The 23,501-nt window shown below is 35.9% G+C and overlaps 1 protein-coding gene and 1 long non-coding RNA gene across 2 annotated transcripts in view; one reads left to right on the plus strand and one right to left on the minus strand.

Annotated features, from left to right (window-relative positions):
• AGPAT4 (1-acylglycerol-3-phosphate O-acyltransferase 4) overlaps positions 1-23,501 on the minus strand; it is a 170,646-nt gene that overhangs the window by 131,523 nt on the left and 15,622 nt on the right. The window lies entirely within an intron of this gene.
• On the plus strand, positions 14,792-16,386 carry LOC127562399 (uncharacterized). The gene is made up of 2 exons (XR_007953669.1): positions 14,792-14,995; positions 16,275-16,386. It is a non-coding gene; the product is annotated as an uncharacterized LOC127562399 (long non-coding RNA).

The following is a 23,501-nucleotide window of genomic DNA, read 5'->3' on the forward strand; positions in this document are numbered from 1 at the left end:
TGAATTCTATTCCTGCTTTTATTTTATCTTTGTGTGGATCTCTCATTTTTATAACATTTCCTGAAAGCAACATATTATTGGATTCAAATTTTCAAACTGCTATCCATTTCCCTTTTATGGGTAAATTTATCCCATTTACATTCAAAGCTACTATACATATATATATATATTTTTTTTTCCTCTTTCCTATTCTTCATTATCCTTTTCACCCTATTCTCCCTATCCTTTCTCACTCTTCTGCTTTATTTTTTGTACTTAAAAGTATTTTTTCTCCAATTACATGTAGTTTTCAAGCTACATTTTAATAAGATTTTGAGTTCCAAATTTTTCTCTCTCCCTTCCTTCCCTCCTTACTCAACTCCCCCTAAAATTAAACATTCTGTTATAGGTTAAACATGTATAGTTATGTTAAACATTTCCACATCAGTCATGTCTGAAAAAAAAATAAGAAACAAAAAGGAAAAACCACAAGAGAAAAATTAAGGAAAAAAGTGAAAGTAATATGCTTCAATATGCATTCAGATTTCATATTTCTTTCTTTGGATGTGGATAGCATTTTCCACGATGATTCTTTTGGAATCACCTTGAATCACTATATTTCTGAGATGGGCTAAATCTATCATAGTTGGTCATCATTACAATATTGCTGCTTCTATGTACAATGTTTTGCTTCTATTCATTTCACTTAGCATCAGTTCATGCAAATCTTTCCAGGTTTTTCTGAAACCATCCTGCTCATCATTTGTCACAAAACAATAGTTTTCCACTACATTTACATACCACAACTTGTTCAACCATTCCTCAATTGATGGGCATCCCCTCAATTTCCAATTTTCTGCTACTATAAATATTTTTTATACATGTGGGTTCTCTCCCCCTTTTTATGGTCTCTTTGGGATGTAGACTAGTTTTATAGCCCTTTAGGCATAGTTGGATCAGTTCACAACTCCACCAACAATGTATTAGTGTTCCAATTTCCCCCCGTCCCCTCCAATATTTAACGTTATCTTTTCCTGTCATATTACTCTACTTCTACCTATTATGTTGCCCTCCTATTCTTTAACTTACTCAGTACTCTAAGAATTCCTTCCTTATCCTATCCCTTTGTCCTCTTATTTCTTTCTGAATTTAGAAGACTTTTATACACACATACACACACACAATATAGTTCCCTTAATCCATTCATGATGAAAGATGCCAGCACTGCTCACCCTACACCCCAGTTTCTTATTATCAGTTTTTTTTTTTTATTCTTCATTTGTATGAAGTAACACTCCTTTTTGTCTCTCCTATAATTTTATTTTTTAGAACCATCCCATCACTCAGTTCAGGCCATGCCTTTCTTTCAAACTACCCAGATGATGACAATCATAAGATTACTACTAATATTTTCACATATGTAAACAATTTGATCGTACTGAGTCCCTTATAATTTGTCTCTAACATTTACCTCATTTTTCTTCAGGATGCTATCTGGAATTTTTGTTACAAAACTTTGAAAGTCTTTAAGTTCATTAAATATTCCTTTTTTTTTTCATTTAGGATTATAGTCAATATTTCAGAGTAAGCTACACAGCTCTTTTGTTCTATAGAACGTAGCATTGCAAAACCTATGGTCTATCAATGTAGTCATTATTTTAGCTCTATGATATTCAATTTTTTTTTCTTGTTGCATCCAATATTTTTTCCTTAATCTGAGAACTTTTAGACTTGGCCATGAAATTCCTGTAATTTTCCTCCTGGGATCTCTTTCAGGAGATGATTGGCAAATTTTTTCTATTTCTACTTTGCTTTTTTGTTCTAGAACTTTAAGGCAATTTTCCTTTATTTCTTGTAATATTATATTAAGATTATCTTTTTTTAAATGATAATTTTCAATTACTCTCCTATTATTTTTCCTAGATCTGCTCTCCAGATCAGTTGGGTTTTTTTTTTTTTTTGATGAGATGCTTTACTTTCTCTTTTACTTTTCATGCTTTTGATTTGTTTTATGATTTCTTGGTGTCAGACTGTCCTCAACAATGGAAGGTTCTTCAATCTTCTCCTACTCAGCTGTCAGACTCCCCACAGTGTCTTCCCGATGAAAGTCTCTAAGGCTGAGGTTATCCCTAAAATCAGTTGCCCCCAGAGCTTGGTTGTGGATTCTGCAGAGTCAGCCTAGAGATATTTACATTTCATTCAATCCAAATCTCTATCCCAAGAGATAAGGTATTTCCTGGGTCTTCTTAAATTGTTTAAAGAGAACATATGCTTTACCTCATGCTTATTTCTGCTTCTCTGAGATGATAGCTTTTTTTGTGTGTGTGTGGAGGAAATTTGGAGAATCTAAAGTTTCTTGACCTATTCTGCCATCTTTCCAGAAACCTCTCCATCTTTCCCTTTTTCCAAAGTACCAGAGGAAGAATCTCCAACTAAAGCAGTAGAAAGAGCAATGAAGGCATAATCAAAGAAAGAAGGCACTTGAAAGAAAAGAGCCTACTTGGCACTGATTGTGTTGTATTTAGAGGAAGAGAAATGCAAGATTTAATAAGCCACTCTTGCAAAGAGAATTTACAAATGTCCCTACAAAGTCTGAATATTAGCCACTCAACTAGCAGTAATCATTCTGTAATTCCTGATAGTTTAGAATTTGTTTCACGCGGGTGAGAATAAAACTGTCTGTTCCACACCTTATTTATGGATTCTGGGTATCTTTTCACTTCCTCCTCTCCAGACTAAAAACAGATACATTCCTCAGGAATCTGAGGTGGGAGTAGAATTGAAGCAAGGAAGGGTATAGTTCTCCTGCTCAAGAAACAGGCAATCCCAGATCACTAAACCAGGAACTACTTTGAGTGAATGCAAATAAAGAAATAGTAAAATGGGGAAGGCCACCAATCCTTATGGCCTCAATCTAGAGGTGTACTAGATGTACTAGATGAGTAATAAAAGTAAGTACATATGACAAGAGAAAGGAATATGATTCCTATCTCTCACTTTCCCAGGCTCAGGGGTTGTGTCTAGTGGTAGGGGTGAATGTCTTGGGCAGGAGTTAATTGTTTTTTTTCTTTAGCAAATTGCTTAAAATGCAATCTGGAAGTAGATATATGCTTTCAATACAGAGACTACACCTGTCAGCAAAGCACTTAATAGCATAGATAGATTCAAAATTGAAGAGTGAATTAATATGAAGTGAAATGAGCTCTCTGTACCCCAAGAATGAGTTCTTAACTTATTCTATTCAACACTTTAATTATTTATTTTATTTCAATCAAGGATTCTTAATCAGGTTAAGTTAATCAGAGGTGAACTTGTTTTAAAAAAAATTGTCACTATTTCTACAATTTGCTTGTTTTTTTTATACATTTAAAATCATTACTTTGAAGAGATGCATATGTTTTGCCATACTGCCAAGGAGTCCCATGACCCAAAAAAGGTTGAGAACCTTTCAGTCACAAAAAACAGAACTGTTTATCAATTTCAGATAGCCCAAAGCTAGAAGGAATCACTAACCCAACACATTGATTAACAGAATCCTGATCCAAGATTTCAACTGACTAGAACACTAGGCCAAATTTAGGATGATTTAATAGCAACAAATATAAAGTATTATATTTTAGCTTAAAAAGTCAGTTGTACAAATCCAAGAGGTAGGATGAATGGTCAACAATTCATGGGGAAATTAAAGACATTTGAGGGGATTATAGAATCAAAATCTCTACTTTGCATCCACTGCTCTCAAGCATGAAGAACCAAACAACATGCCCGTTTTCAGAGAAATTCCTCATGTCCAATCTCATCACCATTTTGCTAATTCAAGGCTTGATACCACCTCCCTCAGCATCCTCTCTACCTTGAGTATAGGGAAGAGTACCAAAGTTCTCCTAAAGTCTTCTTTTTTAAAGGGAAGAAAATAGATTTTTTTTCAGCTCATTACACTCTGCCACTGCAGTTGTGCTTGATTTCAAATTCACAGAACAAGATATTCCCCTTGTCAAGCTTCCTCTTTCATGTTTACTTTCCCCACTAGATTGTAAGCTCTTTGAGGGCAGGGACTGTTTCTTTTCTAATTTTCTAGTTTCTAGTATCTTCAGCACTTAAATATAGTGGCACCTAGTAAGCACTTAATAAAAGTTTGCTAGAGTGAATTAAATTCTTGAATTAAATTTAAAGAATGTATAAAAGAATTGTACATGTTTAATATATATGTATTTAATATATATTATGTATATGTATATGGTTAATACATATTTGATTACTTGCCTTCTAGGGGAGGTGGAAAGAAGGGAGGGAAAAAAAATTGGAACACAAGGTTTTACAAGGGTGAATGTTAAAAATTAACTATGCAAATGTTTTGGGGAAAAAAGCTTTCAAAAAAGAACTGAATTTAGGAATAAACAATATTATTAGAGGACATCCAAAAAGTTGCTTAACGAGGTCTTAGGCTAAAGGAAGAAAATTACAGCACTTAGAGCAAAGTTCTTCAGAGTTCTTGCTCAGACACTACATAATGCTTATATGGAGAAGGAAAACCACAATGGTGAGATGATAGGAAACCAGTGGAAAATCTGGAGAGACAGCTATTAATACAAATGTAAGCTTCCAGAGAGCAGGGACAGTTGTTCATTTTGTTTCAGTGTTTTATATATAGTGTCCCCTTAATATAATTATTCACTTGAATTAAGGTAATATGAAAGCTGCTGACAAAAACTGATAACCTGTCAAGTGGAAGAATTATATTTATTCTGCAAGACCATGAAAGTAAAACTGGGAGCAATGTAAATTGCAGAGACAGATTTCAGAATTTCAGTTTAATGAATGGAAAAACTTCCTATAAAAGCTCCAAGACTGAAATGAGTTGTCTGGGAAGTAATGAGTACTCCCGACATCACTGGAAGTCCTCAAAGACTGGTTGGGACACTAGTCTCCTGGTTGCCCCATCTGACTGTTTCTGTTCAGTCTCCTTTGTTGGATCTCCATGTAGAGGGCTGCAACTCTTGAGTAGATGCACTGAGGTTGGACAACAGAGCACTTAAGGGTATTTACTGATTGGACAATACTCTATTAGCATATGCTTGGAAAATGGCCCTTCCCAGTATTCTGTGCTAGCTTGATAATTGATGTATACAGAGGAGGAACTAGGGGGTGGAGTAAGACAAACCAGAGTCACTTTTGGGCAGGAGATGAAGAGGAGAGACTAGGGGGTGGAGTAAGACTAACCAGAGTTACTTTTGGGCAGGAGACGAAAAGGAGAGGTCCTAGAGATCCTGTGTCCATCCAATTCATTTCTACCCCTAAAGACCAAGAATAAAGACCAAGGACTTTCACTTATCCTGACTCCAGCTGATTCTAAGGTATCCAGGGTGCTAACACGAGTTTCACATTTGGTGCCCAACGTGTGGACCAAGGATCCTAACTTCAATGAAGAAGTCTCCAGTGACCAAGAAATAGGGTGAGTGTTTTAATAGACAAATAGGAAACTTACTTTGTTAAGGGCTTTTCTAGCTGAAATGGGGCAGATATTAGGAAAAGATTCAAGGAATTTATGACCAAAGAACTAGAGATCACTATTGACCACAAAATAGAAAGTTTGATTATATCAAATTGAAAAGTTTTTGTACAAACAAAACTAATGAAGACAAGATTAGAAGGGAAACAATAAACGGGGAAAACATTTTTACAGTTAAAGGTTCTGATAAAGGTCTCATTTCCAAAATATATAGAGAATTGCCTCTAATTTATAAGAAATCAAGCCATTCTCCAATTGATAAATGGTCAAAGGATATGAACAGACAATTCTCAGACTAAGAAATTAAAACTATTTATAGACATATGAAAATATGCTCCAAATCATTATTAATCAGAGAAATGCAAATTAAGACAACTCTGAAATACCACTATACACCTGTCAGATTGGCTAGAATGACAGGGAAAGATAATGCGGAATGTTGGAGTGGATGTGGGAAAACAGGGACACTGATACATTGTTGGTGGAATTGTGAACATATCTAGCCATTCTGGAGAGCAATTTGGAACTATGCTCAAAAAGTTATCAAACTGTGCATACCCTTTGATCCAGCAGTGTTACTTCTGGGCTTATACCCCAAAGAGATACTAAAGAAAGGAAAGGGACCTGTACGTGCCAAAATGTTTGTGGCAGCCCTGTTTGTAGTGGCTAGAAACTGGAAAATGAATGGATACGCATCAATTGGAGAATGGTTGGGTAAATTGTGGTATATGAACGTTATGGAATATTATTGTTCTGTAAGGAATGACCAGCAGAATGAATAAGAGAGGACTGGCGAGACTTATATGAACTGATGCTAAGTGAAATGAGCAGAACCAGGAGATCATTATATACCTCAACAACGATACTGTATAAGGGTGCATTCTGATGGAAGTGGATCTCTTTGATAAAGAGAAGATCTAATTCAGTTTCAATTGATCAAGGATGGACAGAAGCAGCTACACCCAAAGAATGGAAAATGAATATAAACTGCTTGCATTTTTGTTTTTCTTCCGGGGTTATTTATACCTTTTGAATCCAATTCTCCCTGTTCTAGAAGAGAACTGTTCAGTTCTGCACACATATATTGTATCTAGGATATACTGAGACATATTTAACATGTATAGGACTGCTTGCCATCTGGGGGAGGGGGTGGAGGGAGGGAGTGAGGGGAAAAATCGGAACAGAAGTGAGTGCAAGGGACAATGTTGTAAAAAATTATCCTGGCATGGATTCTGTCAATAAAAAGTTATATAAAAAAAATTAAATTAAAAAAAAAGAATCCTGTGTGTTATAGAAAAAAGATAAGTTTTCAGAACAGCCAGATGAGGAAGTATGAGGAAAAAGAGGAAGACAAAGAACAGATTAACAGCGATATCACCAGAGGGCATGAGGAGTTAAGTGAACCTGAAGGGTGTGGTGAAGGATGTGGTGATTCTTGCTCTCACAAGGCAGCTTAACTCCGCCTAAATCAGAATAGAATATTGACATATCCCCATCAACTCCACCTTCCAGGATGGAGGGAGGAGGAGTAGTAGGAGGGGCAGTGATATCACCAGCACCCTCCTTCCCCACCCCCAGCAATCACCCCCTCCTATGGCTAGATTGCAAAAGGTACTACTTAAAGCCACAGAAGAAGAGTAGGATTTAGCTGATTTGAAAATAGGAATGCATCTTGTGATCCAACAGTTTAGCTCTTCAGTCAAAAAAGTAGAAGATACACTCCTATTGATAGAGAAATCCTCAAAGATCAGCATAAGGCTTGCACTCTTTATGGGGCCACATCAGCTTATGTTAAAATGTTATTACAGAATTTGGCTTATGAAGTCTTAACCCCTAGGGACTGGAAATCTATAGCAAGGACATGCTTATAACCTGGACAAAACTTGTTATGGCTTTCTGAATATAGTGAGCTCTGTAGGATACAAGCCCAACAAAAAAGTCATAGTGGAGTTAATCCTCCAATCACCTATGACCAACTAACAGGTGTAGGTTCTTATGCAGAAATTTCAGTACAGATTAATTAACCCTTAACAGCTTATGGGCAAATTACTGCTGCTGCTATCAAATTGTGGGCTTTTCTCTCAGATAAAAACAACAAGGGTAAAGCCTTCACAAAAATTGCACAAGGGACAAATGAACTCTTTATATTATTAACTTCTTGATTTTTGACAAAGATGCACTGGCTCCGGCAGACAGGTTTTATAACCCACCGGAAGGGCAGTATCCAGTGTGAACGGCTCCACTATCTTTAGATAATCACCAGGTGATGTGGAGAGACCCAGAAAGTGGTGAATGGAAGGGACCAGATAGGTTAACTGCTTCAGGGAGAGGATTTACTTGTATCTTTACAGATGGAGAAGGAATCAGATGGGTGCCAATGAGCCGTATTCACCTTGTCCATCAGAGAGAGAGGGAGCAGACCCTTGAAATGAAGAAGAAACCCAAGAAACATTGGGTGGTTCCATTGCTGATTATGCCCATTACTGAAAGAGCATGGCAGTTATGGTGTTTGACTCATGGAAATCAAAAATTGCTGGACTTCAAAACCCTCAGGAATCATTGGAATCTCTGAGACATGAAAAGATTGTCGTAGCAGCACTTCAAAAGCCTTAGGAATCATTGGATTCTCTGAGACATGATAAGATTATTGTAGGACTTGAAAACCCTCAGGAATCATTGATTCTCTGAGACATGATAAGACTGTTGTAGGACTTGAAAACCCTCAGGGATCATTCGATTTTCTGTAAAATAATAAGGTTGTTGCAGGACTTCAAAATCTGCTGGGATCATTGGATTCCCTAACACATAAAAAGATTGTTGCAGGACTTTAAAAAACTTCCAGGAATTATTGGATTCCCTAACACGTAGCAGTGTTACAACAGATTGGTTTTGGATTATCCCTTGGCTGCTGAAACAGGCGCGTGTGTGATTGTTATTTACATACCCTCCTTCTAGGACTTCTGAAAATTTTTTACAACACTATGCTGATTCATATCGTTTGTTATATCACTACTTGTATGTACAATGCTTGTTTGTTACACCATATTGAGCCTGTGGGGAGAGTCACCACTAAAAGCCTGTGCATTATTGCTATGTGCTCGTGTAATACCTCCCATGCTGATGGGTTTGTGCATACCTGTTTCTAATAAGGCCCTTCAGCCCAGAAACCCGCTAGCAATCCCCACTTCCTTTTGGTGCTTTTCATCTCCCTTCCTGAGATGTCAGAGAGAGCGTGATCATCTCCTTTTTAGTGCTTTCACCTCCTTTCCTAAGAGGAAGGAAGGGCATGATCACCTCCTTTTGGGGGTTCTCACCTCCCTGAGAAGTCAGGGATGGAGTGAAAACCTGTGTTCTAAAACAAAAGAAAGCGAGAGATGTAAAGGGCTGAAACTCTTGAGTTGATGCACTGAGGTCGGACAACCGAGCACTTAAGGGTATTTACTGATTGGACAACATTAGCATATTGTCTCTATTAGCATATGCTTGGAAAATGGCCCTTCCCACTATCCTGTTCTGGCTTGATAATTTGTGTATACAGAGAATTACAGGAGGGACTAGGGGGTGGAGTAAGACAAGCCAGAGTCACTTTTGGGCAGGAGACGAAGAGGAGAGGTCCTGGAGATACTGTGTCCATCCAATTCACTTCTACCCCTAAAGACCAAGAATAAAGACCAAGGACTTTTGCTTATCCTGACTCCGAGTGATTCTAAGGTATCCAGGGGGCTAACTCAGTCTTCACATCTCCATGCAGATCCCATCCTTTAATTGTGAAAGTTCCTCAGGGAAGTCCTAGGCTCTCTACTCTTTCCCCTTGATACTACTTCACTTGGTGTGCTCATCAGAAGCCCATGATTCAATAACCACCTATGTGGCTGATGATTCTCAAGTCTACCTGTCCCAAGCTCTGCTTGCCTCTAATCTCATAACTCTGACTTTCTGACATTTCAAAGTGTTTGTCTAGTAGACATCAAATTCAATATATTCAATAGAGAACTCTTTATCCTTTTCCCTAAATCCACTGCCAAGCTCACAATCTAGACGTTACTCTGGGTTATTCTCTTTCTTTTACCTTTCCTTTTTACCAAGACCTGTTGACTTCATCTTTGCAATATCTCTCATCTCCTTCAATTCCTTTGTGTTGGAATCCTTACAAAGTGTTAACTCATTAGAGTTGATAGAGACAATAATTATCTAATTTAACATGGTACTTAGCAAATTCTCTAACTCACTAATGTATTTAAGTACTCATTGGAGTTCACACTTTTGGGAGATTCACAAATTAGTATTCAGTATGAGATTCATAAGTCAGAAACCCATAATCTCACTCTCAGATCCCATAATTCCACTCTCTCAGAGGAGGAGTTGACTTTTTACACCAAGCATAAAAGGAGCTTCAGTGAGCCAGTCTGTCAGTTCAGAAGAAGCCCTCTCTTGGAGGCAAGACAGCTTCATTCCATCTTCCACCTTTGTGCTGGCTGGAGGCTGAAGAAAGCAGGGGCAAAGGACAACTGCCAGAGCTCTTGGAACCAAGCAGAAAGATAGGCCTCTAAGAAAAACTAATCGGGCTATTTTGGAAGGAGAAAATAAACAGTTGCATTTTATCCACTGGCTGTGTTTGGAGTAAGTATTATTTTTAACTGAAACTAAGGCTGACTCCAGAAAACCTCTCTGAGAAACCTGCTCTCCCTCAGAGAACCATTATATTTTAAAGAAGAGAACACCACACCTCTGGATGCTGCCATTTCTCTAGTTCAGTTGTTTTCTTTGGCTGCCTTCTCGCTCCCCTGATCATTCCTGGAATATCCTAGAATATTCTCCCTCCTTTGCCCTGACTATCAAGCTCCCTGGCTTCCTTCAAGTCCCAACTAAAGTACTATCTTTTACTAAAATCCTTTCCCTAGCTATCTTGATCCTAATGGCTTCCTTCTATTAATTATTTCTTATTCATTCTCTTATTATTTCTTATTTATCATCTCCTATATACATTTGCATATGTTTGTATATTTCTATATGTAATATATTTGTGTGCATATACATGCATATATACATACACACACTTATATATACACACACAGCATTGTATATATATCCTTCAGTAGATCATAGGCTTTTTGAGGGCAGGAACTATCTTTTGCCTCCTTTTCAATCTCCAGAGTTTAGAACAGTACCTGTCACATGGAAGGTATTAAATAAAAGTTTAATGATATGATTTGGTCACTTTTCAAGGGTGCTAGAGAGGGTATTCCTATACAAGTAGAATTCTGGTTAAACCCTAGAGGTCCCCCTTTCACCTCAAATATTCTATGACTGGATCATTTATTTAATACATTTATTAAGCCCTTAAAATGTATATAACACTGTGTCCAATCTCTGCACATGTCCACTGAGTCTTTACAGAAGCTAGCTGGTGTTGTAGAGATTTGTGTTGGAATTGGCAAGATGTAGGTTCCAATTCTGTTTACCAACTTTACTACCATGAACAAGTCATTTATCTCTGAGCTCATGTTTCTCCTTCTATAAATTGGGAATAAAACCTATCACAACCAACTCACAGGCTTGTCCTGAGGTTCAAATAACCAATACATACAGAAATTTGTAAACTTTAAAATGTTATGCTAATTTTCAGGAATACATTAGTAACAGCAAGATTGTGGCAAGATCAACTATGAAAGCTTTGGTTCTTCTCAGCAATTCAGTGATCCAAGATAATCTCAATAAACTTTAGACAGAAAATGCCATCTGCATCCAGAGAGAGAACTGTGGAGTCTGAATGTCAATCAACACATGCTATTATTTTTTCTTTTTCTTCTACTTTTTTTTCTCTCATGGTTTTTCCCTTTTGTCTGATTTTCTCTCCCAACACGACTCCTAAAGAAATGTATATTTATTTTATTTTGCTTTTCTTTTTTTTAAATGGTTTGATTTATTTTTCTTGTGTAGCACAATAATTGTATAAATATGTGTACATATAATGGATTTAAAAACTATGTTTAACATATATTGAACTACTTGCCATCTGGGGAGGGTGTGGGGGAAGGGGGGTGGGAATGGGAACACAAGTTTTGCAAGGGCTATTGTTGAAGAATTGTCCACGCATATATTTTGAAAAACAAAAAACTTTAATAAAAAAACAAAAAACAAAAAAAAGTGTATTAAAAAAATTAATGTACATGTATAACCAGAAAAAAAAATACTCATGAGTTCCATATCCCAGAATTCAAAGTCACTACTAATGAAGCAGGTTTGTAAGTGGTTCAGAGAGTAGAACATAGGACTTTCAAACAGTTTAAATTCTACCTAGGACATCTATCAGCTGTGTAACCTTGAATAACTCCCTAGACTTCTTAAAGTCTCAGTTTCTTCATCTGTAAATGGGGATAACTATAGTACTTAGATCCTAGAATTGCAAGGATTAAAAAAAAAATGAGATAATATAAAATATATTGCAAACTTTTCAAGACTATACAAAACCTAGCTGTCATTATCTTATAAACTGATTAGTTTTCAGGAGCTATTTTCTAGGGCTCCTATCAATTCTAATATGCCATTCCTATCACCACAGTGCTTATCTAGTTATAGGACAAAACACTTTTCTTCCATAAGCCTCAATGCTATCTTTTGCAAAATGAAGAGTTAGAATAGAAAGTCTTTAAAATCCCTTCTCCTACTAACTTTCTATGTTGTTCTTCAGTTGTTTTTCAGTCATGTCTGACTCTGTGACCCCAATTTGGGCTTTTCTTGGCAAAGAAGAGCAATTTGCCATTTTATGGTTGACAAAATTGAGGAAAACTAAGTGATTTTTCCAAGGTCATACACTATTAAGTGTTTGATGCCATATTTGAACTTAGGAAGTTATCTCCTTGATCATGGAATCTATCCATTGCACCACCTGGCTGCCCTATATAAATACTACATAAATAAGAGAATGGTTTCTGGAAGTCTATACTATGGATATTCCAAGAGACTAATTTTGATACTGTTTTATTATGGGATTAGTGAGTTTTTTCAATATATAAACTCAAATTCCCAGCAATAAAACAATCGATATTATGAATTGCAAAATATTTTGCTGCTGCTACCACTATCCAGAGGCAAATCTTAAAAAGATATAGGGCTTCAAAAACCTGGCCTCATGTACATACAGTGCCTTTGGAGTCTAATGCTATGGATAAATTTAGGAAGTATGTAGACTACAGCATTCATCAGTTCGAGACTATAGTCAACAGTTTTGAGATCCATTCAGGAAAGTGAGAAATCATGGGGATGATGTCAAAAAGGAGATAAAATATCTGAGAGAGAAAGTAAGAGTGTTAGAATGAATGTTGCAGTCAGGAACCAATGAGTTTGATCCTTCTGATCTCTTTCAGAATGCCTTGGGCATTTTCGGGTTTTCAAGTCCCTTCTGTCTACACATACTTGCCTTCCAAAAGTGCTAACTGAAGAGGTGAAGAGACACCTTCACTAGGCTAACACTGAGTGTCCAATAGCACAGTGGGAAAGAGGCAACATGAACAGATAAGATCCTAGAGATCCCACTCACTGCAAGAAATAGCTACATGGGCAAAATTATTCCTTTATTAGCCACATATTTTAAAAGCAAGAAAAATAAAGAAAGTGAGAAAAATATGCTTCAATTTGCACTCAAGAGTTAATCAGTTCTCTCTCTAGATGTGGGTTGCATTTCAATCAAACAATTTATGCAGCATTGGATTCCCCTGGGAGCAAGTACTCAGATAAAGTCCTGATTCTTACCTAATCCATCTCTCAGAGGCATCATGCAGAATCAAATTTTATCAACATTGAAATGTCAAAAATAAACCTCCCCCAAAATACTACTAAACTGCATGTGGCCATATAACAAATTACTGTAAAAAAAAAAAATAAATAAATGTAAATTATCTTCTTAAGTCCCATGGAGAAAATGTAATCCTGGCAGAGGAATTTATGGTTGACTTTTTTTTTTTTTTTTAACAAATAAGTGTTTTGTTAAAAGAAAAACAAATCCTTAAAAAAAAGATAATTTATACTCTATGTGTAAGTCACAGCTAAATAGAAGCAAAGATAAATAGCTCAAGTGGGTTCAGTTTATCTATAACTGATGTGAACACAGTCATAATCTGTGACACCTGTGAGATGATGGATAACATCTTGTCCAATCTTTTCATTTTACAGATAAAAACAAATAAGAAAGGAAGGAAAGGAAGAAGGGAAGGAGGGAGGGAGGGAGAGGGGAAAAGGGAAGGAGGGAAAGAGGGAAGGAAGGAGAAAGGGGAAAAGGGGAGGGAGGAGGGGAGATAAAGAAAAACAGCTGAGTATCTAAGACCAGATTTTAACTTCAAATTCCAATACCATTTTCCAGTGCACTTACCTAGCTGCCTGTAAATACAGAGAAAAGCAAAAAATGGTGACTGTCCTCAAGACTAAGGATTACACAGTTCTTCTGCATCAGAAATAAAATGTGATGCTTTTCTGAGTAACAATGCCAATTACTAAAGTTAATCCCTGGATCTAAGCTTTAACAACATCAACAGTTTATCATTTTTAGCTTTAACGAAAATCGTAATGAAATTTCATCCTTCCAAAAAAAAAAAAAATCAAGAAATGCTTCTGAAGATATAATTCTTCCCATTTTCCAGCTCTTCAACTAACAAAACAATTCATTTATCATATACTCTACAAGTATCAACTACTTTATATACATTATTTCTTTTCATCCTCACAACTAAGAGGTAGCTATACTATTATATTATTTCACTATTGATAAAGAAGCAAGGGTTATAATCTCTACTTTATGGATATAAAAGCTACTTACTATTGTGTAAGTTCCCACAAGTTGCCAATCCAGATCCTCCAACATTGGCCCCTGCTCTTTCGAGGCAAGCTGACTGCTCTTTGTAAAACTGCCTAGTTTCCAAGAAAGCAAAGTCTGGCAGAGAGGAATATCTGGAAACTCAATTCCTTTGCTCACAAAACAAATGCTGATCTTAAATTAATCTTAGGCTGTTAAAAGGGCAAACTAAAGAACTCATCCAGAACAACACTTCTGACAAGGGTAAAACAAAAATTAGATAAACTCATCAGTCTTTTCATCTAAAAGTACATGTTTTTTGTCCTTCAGCTATCTTTTCATTACTGAGTGAGATATAATCATTCCGGTGGCATTTTGCTATGAGTAGGTTGCACTGACAATCCTTTTGACAGAGTAACTTGCTTTTCTTCTTGCAACATCTCACCTATAAATCACTGTATTTCTACAAAAACATTTTGACACAGATCTAGATAATGATAACACTTGGATCTCAAAATGCATAGCTCCTATGTAAAAGTCTCCTGACTATCACAGCTTGTGAAACGAATGGGCAGAAAAAGACCTTGCACCAGATAGCTGCATCTAAAAGAACAGAAGAGAGAAAGGAAGGAAACATTTATAAGTACCTACTTTTTGCCAGGCACCATTCTAAGTGTTTTACTAATCTTGTCTTCTTTGAATCTCGCAACAACTCTGAGGTAGGTGCTATTATTATCTCCATTTTTTAAGAAAACTGAGGCAGACAAAGAGAAAATATTAAAATTCAAGTATTAATCTTTTGGCTATTCTCTTACATATGGTTAGTAAAGTCATCAGAAAGCAAAGATCTGACTCCAAAGATAATAGTCTATTTAACATCATAGCCAAAGTCTGGGAAGAGATATTGCACTGTTTGGAGAATTTCTCCATTTGATAGCTGAACAATCAAGGGGAATTAGTGCATGTATCCTTAGGATCTATTCCAACAAGCATTTAAATGTTTGCAAGGTAGAAAACATTATATGAGACACTGGGGATACATAGAGAAAAGACAGACCATTCCTTGCCCTCAAAAATGCCAAATTCTATTTGGGGAGGTAGGTAGGGGTAGGGAGGTACAGGCAGGTAATTACATATATGGCTACTAGATGGCACTGCAAGGGATGGCACTAAGTTGAGAATTAAGAAGACTCATATTCCTGAGTTCAAATCCAGCCTCAGACAGTTATTAGCTGAGTGACTCTGGACAAGTCACTTAACCCTGTTTGCCTCAGTTTCCCCATCTGTCAAATGAGATGAAAAAAAAATACAGACCATTCCAATTTTTTTTTGCCAAGAAAACCTCAAATGAAGTCATAGAAAGTTGCACTCAACTGAACAGCAACAATAATGACAAAGCACATCTATGATGATTTGATGAATCCAATCCCTCTTCTCCAGTAGGTTGCCTTCTTTATCATTTCTACTATCTCACTGATCTTCAGTTGTACCTTGTCTACTGGATTCTTCTCTGCTGGCTACAAATCTTCTCAGGTCTCCTCCATTCTCCAAAAATCCTCAGTTTATCCATCCATTCTTGCCAGCAATACTCCTCTCTCCACTTTTTCATGGCTAAATTTCTTTGGAAGGTCATCTATATACTTAATGCCTCCAATTTATTCTCACTTGATTTAAAAACCTTTTGTACCAATCTTATCATTAAACTAAAACTGCCTTCTCCAAAGCAACTCATGGTCTCTTAATTACTAAATCTAATAGTCTTTCCTCAATCCTCATTCTTTTTTTACCTCTCTGAAGCCTGTGACACTGTCAAAATACAGAATGACTAAAACAATAATAAAGGAAGGAACAAAAACAAAATTAGATACTGTATAATTATAATCACCTAGGACTTGGACCTGGAAAAGAATGAGAAAATGGGAATTGTGGGCATGAAGGGCAGTATTACTGAACTGGTTTTTTTTTTTTTCTTCCTCTTTCTTTTGTATTCCTTTACAGAGGATGGCTGAGTACAGGAGAGAAGAAGGATATGGTCAGAAAAGAACGGAATGTAAAAACAAAAGATGTCCTTACAAAAACAATTAATAAATAAATGCTGCTACCCAACATATCCAAGGAGTCAGGCATTCAAATAGTGAGACCTAACCAGTGTGTTCCCTTGGATGTCTTCCAGCTTATTCGTCCGTTTATTATCTCCCTCTTCCTTCCCTCCACCAGCTATTATCATTATAACATCACAGCTTTTTTCAGTACAAGTCTTATCTCCTCTACTGGATAACAGAGTCCCAGAGGGACTTAGTTTTACTGCATTCCATTACTGTGCCCTACACAAAATTATTGCTCAATATTTGTTGTAATGATTCAATTTCAGTTTTTCAATAGGAATAAATATTTGCCATACCTTTATCTTAAGCTGTAGGTCTTAAGAGATTCTATACTATTGGATCTTAACCCTGAATAACTTAAGCAGGGAAGAAATCAGTGATTTATCTAGATTTCATGGAAATCACCTGACCATAGAAAAGCTACCGACTCAGTAATCAGTAAGAGATGTCGCATCTCTACCTGCTCATGCCCTTCTCAAATTATTGTTCAGTCATTTTTCCAACTTAGTGATATTAAGAGAAGTTTTCTTGGCAAAGATACTGGAGTGGTTTGTCATTTTCTTTTACAGCTCATTTTACAGATGAGAAAACTGAGACAAACAGGATTAAGTGACTTATCCAGGATCACTCAGCTAGTGAATGTCTGAGGCCAGATTTGAACACAGGAAGATGAATCTTTCTGACGCTGGGCCTGGCATTATATCCACTGTACCACCTAGCTGCCTCCTTAAACTTACCTGTTATATACTTATATATATGTACACACTGTCTTCCCCAACAGGGAGTTCCCTCCTTCCCTCTAGGGAAAGATTATTTTGTTTCTGTATCTCCATCATTCAACACAGTACAAGGCAGAGACTAGTAGTTTAATAAATGTCTTCTCATTCGGATAAACTGTAGAAATGGGAATGAGCCCTCCTGATTTGCAAGTGTCAAAGTCCCCGATGCCCGACATGTTTATTCCAAGAGGATCCTATGAGCTTCTCAAGTGGATCCTATAAGCTTGTTATATTATGAAAGAAAAAGTATTTGGTGAATAGGCTAATCACCATTAAGCATTCTAGGCAATGCCTCAAACAGCAAATGGAAATCAACCAAACTGATTATTTGCTGAAAATAAGTAGTTGCCATCATCTACAATGACAAAGAATGATATATAAACCAAGGAAAATCTTTAATGAACTTGAGACTTCCTGTTTCTTAAAGTCATGGTAAAAAGACTCCAGATAGCATCCATTGCTTGTAATATTCTTGTAATATTACTGCTAGGACAACTACTACCATATTTTCTAGGTCTGGTATCATGAACATATTTATGGGGAGAAGGGAGGCAGCGATAAAGCTAAAGTGGGATTAAATTCCCCTGGCAATTAAGAGTCCCAAGGAGAAAGCATCATTGGTTCTTTGAGCATAAAACAGGTTCCAGTCGGGAAGGGGCTAATAAACATAATAATGGACAGCTGCCAAAGGCATCATTTAGTGAATTGCCTAGAAATGGAGGAGGGCCCAAGAAAGTAAAAGCCCAGAAATAGTAAGATGATTCATCAGAAAGGAAATATCTTAACACTTTCATTCAATAATTGATCAATGAGTCAACAAGACAGAAGAGTTTGTGTTACTCTTTCCTCACAATGTTAAATCTGAAAACTGAGACAAGGTAAGTTCTACTATCCCATGAGTTCAAATAGCAAGTTCAAATTTAGTTTCAATCAACCTTCCCTCATTGAGAAATCACTTGCATCTATACAATATATTAAATAATAATAATCACCTTATATAATAGACTATGTGCCATGCACTGTGCTGTATTTTACAACTATTACCTCATTGGATTCCCATAACAGTGAGGAAACTGAGGTCCAGGGTCACACAGCTAGTATGTATCTGAGGCAGGACTTTAACTCAGATCTTTTTAACTCCAGACCCCAAAGTATCCACTATACCACCTAACTATAACATCAATATTTTTAAAGGAACATTTTAAGGAAGAACTTTCAAAAACTAGTAATGAATGAAATGAACAGAATCAGGAGAACAATTTGTACCATGATACTAATACTGTAAAAACAAATGATTTTGAAAACTATTAAGAACTGTAATCATTATAATGATCATTCATGATTCCGGAATACCGATGATTCATCATGCTATCACAGAGAGGTAATGGATTTAAGATACAGAATAATACACACACACACACACAATGTAGAGAAAGGAATAGGTCTTTTGTTTTGTTTTTTTCATTCACAATTGCTATAATTTGTCCTGCTCAATCTACCTCTCAATGCAGTGATAGAACACTAGCTCTGGAATAAAACTTGAATTCAAATTTTGCCTCAGATACTTTTTAGCTATGTGACCTTTCCTTTCTTCAGTTACCACATGTGTAAAATGAGCTGGAGAAGGAAGTAGCTAACCATTGCAGTATCTTTATTAAGAAAACTCCAAATGGAATCACAAAGTCCTACATGAATGAATAACAACAATATTGATATAAATACATATATTTATTTCTTCTGGGTAAGCCATTGGAGCAATTTGCTTTGTTTAACTATGCATATGATTTTGAAAATTGTTTTTTTTCTTTTTTAATAGGTGGCAAGTGGAAAGAAAATAGCTTTTTGTTCATTTTTTTTTTTAAAAATAGAGGTAGGAAGTAGAAACAAATGTAAAATGTATTTTCAGATGAAATCACTGTATTATTAATTTTGCTTCTCTACATGACTGTTAAGACTTTTCATGAATTGTGAAAAATTTGTAAATGCATATAATATAAAAACAAAATATCAGTAAAACTGAAAGTGAGAAAAAACACAAATCTGTGCAACAAGACATTAAAGATATTTCAAATGGAAGTGGGGGAGTGGAGGAAAAACTATATTTATTCTCTGTCTTCACACCTTGCCTTGGATGGTCATGGAGAAAAGATGTTTACTATAAACTTTCAGACATGTGTTATAAATATTCTTTTTTTCTTCATCAGATATTTAATATTAAGGAAAGGAGATGAGAAAGAGTTCAAATTCCCATGAAAACTATGTGTAAGTACAAAAATAGGTACTCAATATTTAGTGACTGAAGAAAAAAAAAAACTGTTGAATTATTACAACCACTAAGAGAGAATGCTTCAATTCTTTTTAAAACTTTATTTTTATTGATATCTTTTTAGATATCTTCATTTAAAATACATCCCTCTCTGATTTCCAAATCAGATTTATCCCTTATAATAATAGTGAATAAAAGGAAAAGGAATTAACAAAACCAAATCAATTTAGTCTAACAATAGATGCAATATTCCACATCCACAATCTCTCACACTTCCACAGAGGGGAAGAAGGCATCATTTTCTCAACTCCTTTGTAGATCCAACTTGGCTAGTTTTTTAATGCAACTACAAGAGCAAGATGGACAAGAAAGAGAAAGGAAAAATGGGGCTAGAGAAAATCCACATAAGAAATAAGCATAGTAGGGAAGTTTAAACAAGGTAGACACATTGAAAATACAGTTCCTGAATGAATACAGAGAGGCTTGGAGAGACCTACATGGACTGATGCTAAGTGAGATGAGCAGAACCAGGAGATCATTATACACTTCGACAACGATATTGTATGAGGATGTATTCTGATGGAAGTGGATTTCTCTGACAAAGAGACTTAACTGAGTTTCATTGGAGAAATGATGGACAGAAACAGCTACACCCAAAGAAGGAATATTGGGAAATGAATGTAAACTATTTGCATTTTTGATTTTCTTCCCGAGTTATTTTTACCTTCTGAATCCAATTCTCCCTGTGCAGCGGGAGAACTGTTCGGTTCTGCAAATATGTATTGTATCTAGGATATACTGCAACATATTTAACATATATAGGACTGCTTGCCATCTTGGGGGGGGGAGGAGGGAGGGAGGGGAAAAAACGAAACATAAGTGATTGCAAGGGATAATGTCGTGTAAAAATTATCCTGGCATGGATTCTGTCAATACAAAGTTATTATTAAATAAAATAAAATTAAAAAAAAAAAAAAGAAAGAAAGAAAGAAAATACAGTTCCTGAAAACACAGAGGTGCTGAGTTTGCTCTAGGTGCCTAATGCCTAAAATTTTAACAATCAAAGGACCAACAAAGCACAATCTAATAACCATTTTAATCTTCAAAAAGTAGAAAATTTTACAAAATAAAGACATGTCCTAAAATATTCCTGACTTAAGGAATTAACAGATCCTCCAAAATACTCAAACAAGCATTTCTATCATGGGAAGGATAGGGAATCTCGAGAAATGAAGAATGTTACATTTCTTGAATTCAAAAGCTTGTTTCAGTCTCTTTGAACAAAGATAATATGATTCAACAAACATTTAGGAAGCATAGTATGCTAAGTGCTCAGAAGATATAAAGATCAACATGATATTCTTTGCCTTCAAAGTTTACTCTCTCTGCGAATTTTACATGATAAATATATGATGTATGTAAAAGCAAAGACTAAGCAAGGTCTGAGAAAATCAAGTCAAAAGGAAAATGTGCATTAAATACCACTTTTTTAGGAAGTACTGGGCTAAAATTTATGGAAACCAAAAAAGGTAAAAAATAGACCTCTTGGGTTTCTTGAGGTGAGAGGTAAGAAAGTAAGGGATTAGGGAAAGGGAAGGAATATCAAAGCCCTGGGCATCAAGGAAAGTGATCCTTGGGAATTAGCCTACCAGAAGGATTTATCTGGCAGTCATAATGCAACTGGTGAATTTGGTGGGACCATTGTGTAGAAAATGAGATAAGTTCCAAACTTACTTCTCCAGAGATCAGTGGTAGAGGAGATTCTGGGGAAAATGTTTGTACATTTGTTCTTGCTATATGTCCAAAATATATAACCTATGGAAAAGCCGTTTGACAATTAGGGCTTCTAGTGATTGGTCTCAACAAATTAAAGGGACAGAGTGGGGACTTGAGTCAATAACAATAGTAGAAACACCCCCTACAGTACTCAGGATATCTTAGAACCCTAAAGAAGAAGAAGCAGCCTGTCCCTGAGTGTGGCTCATATACTACCCCAATTTGAAGATTATTTTCCTAGCTAAAGAAGAAGTAAAGTGAGTCAGCCATTATGATCTTTATTATCTATTAGGAGGCAAATAGAATGTAAATTCTTCTAAAATTGAGTCATCTCCAATAATTACTTTTAGATTTCCTTCTTTCATTAAAAAAAAACAAAAACACTTTAGGCTAGATGTTATACTTTCAATGCTCCTATAAATTCCAAAACTAAGCCCAACTCCTCTAAAAAGGGCAATCTTCAGATTTGAGAATTCAGCAGCAGAAAGAAAAACACAATGTCTAAATAAAGCAGACCTAGGGAATGAATCACCATAAGCATCAATAATATCTAATCTCCAGAATTTGTCTAAGTACTATGTAACATTAAGTACTTTTTTATAAAGGGGTGACATCACTAATTCAAAATACACACTTTCAGTACCCACCCTCAGTCATTTACATGCCTTAGGTTATGATAGCCATGGATTTTTCTCTCATCCAGTTACCTTCTAATGCTCCAGTATTAGGAATTGCTGGTGAGACTGGGATAAAGATGGTGGCTTAGCCACAAAATGATACTAAAGGGTCTAAGTGTTTCTTGAAAAAAATACCTCAATATCTAGCTACTGAGTAGATCTGTAATTTTTAGTATCTCTCCCATGGAGTGTAACCACTCCAGGTAGAGATCATAGAGTCCAATCTCCTCATATATTTACAGATGATGAAACTGGGGGAATTTAAGTGACTTGCCTTAAGACAAAAAGTTGTACCAGAAGCAAGGAGAATTTGAACACAGGCCCTCTGAATCAAAAACCACTGTCCTTTGTATTGTACCAAATTGTCATGTGAAGAAATTGCCTTAAATACTTCCATTATAATTACAAGAAAGAAAAGAGAAGTTATTTGGAAAGTGAATAATTTTTTTCTTTTGTCAGCAACTATCTATAGGCTCCTGATTAATGAATGACTGCTGTTTCTCCTGCAAATAGGGGGAAAAAAGTTTTAATATTTTCTTTCAACTTTCCTGAGATCCAGTCTAGCTGTTTAAATCAATGGATTTGCAGTTCCTATGACTGAGCTGGGATTTTACCCAATGTATAATAGCTACCTAATAGGAGCATTTCTGATGAACAAAGGAATAATCTGGCCTGAATCATATTCTTGTTGCTATATTTTATTGTTCTCTATATTCTACCATTTGGATGATTAGTGTTGGAAAGATTGATGCTCTCTTCTGAACAGGACACTAAAGTCTTCCCCTTACTTGCTCCCACAGAATGGGAATTGGGTAAAGGAAAAATCCTCATCACAATGTCCATCTTTCAGGCTCTAAACAATATTATTACCATGACAACTATAACTGACCATTTTCTTCTCATGATTATTTTTTTCCATAAAAGTTTTATCAGAGGTCTGTATACATGGTTTTCCTTCCAGGAGATTCCTTCTACAGGGTCCTGAATATTACTCTTCAGTATATCAGATTTTATTTAAGCCCATTCATGAATTCCAAGCAACCAAATTATGTGCACCATTTGGGACAGGACCTGGGATTTCATTGGTTCAGAGGACTCTACTGAATAAACCCCTCATCAATACAGAGGAGTACTTTTTCCTGCCACTTAGAATATTATAGAACTGTCAGGAACATCAAAAAGTCACAAAGCTACTAATTATCTGAGGTTGGATTTGAATCCATGTATTCATGACAAGATCAGGACTATCTATAACATAACTCTACCCTGTTGCTATCTGAGAGCACAGTATGTGCCATAGCCATTCACCACCGTGTAGCAACAAGAAAAAGGGTTTTAGAATGAGAGACTTAGAGTTTATTAAAGGATCATTTAATTTTTATGTCTGTGATCTTGGGCAAATAATCTCAGTTCAATTCAACAAGCATTTGTTGAGTACTATAAAACTTTTTCAATTTCTCTAGAAGTGTTAACAAATAAATATTTCTCTAACTTAAAAATCTACTTTTTTATGTTTTTCATTTTTCAAAATAGTACAAAAGAACAAAAGGTCTTTACTGGGGAGATGTTTTAAGGGTGCAAACCAAACACTGAGCAAAGAGACTTTGTCTTTCCTACTTCTT

This window comes from Antechinus flavipes, chromosome 4, assembly GCF_016432865.1.
Source record: "Antechinus flavipes isolate AdamAnt ecotype Samford, QLD, Australia chromosome 4, AdamAnt_v2, whole genome shotgun sequence".
NCBI lineage: Eukaryota > Metazoa > Chordata > Mammalia > Dasyuromorphia > Dasyuridae > Antechinus > Antechinus flavipes.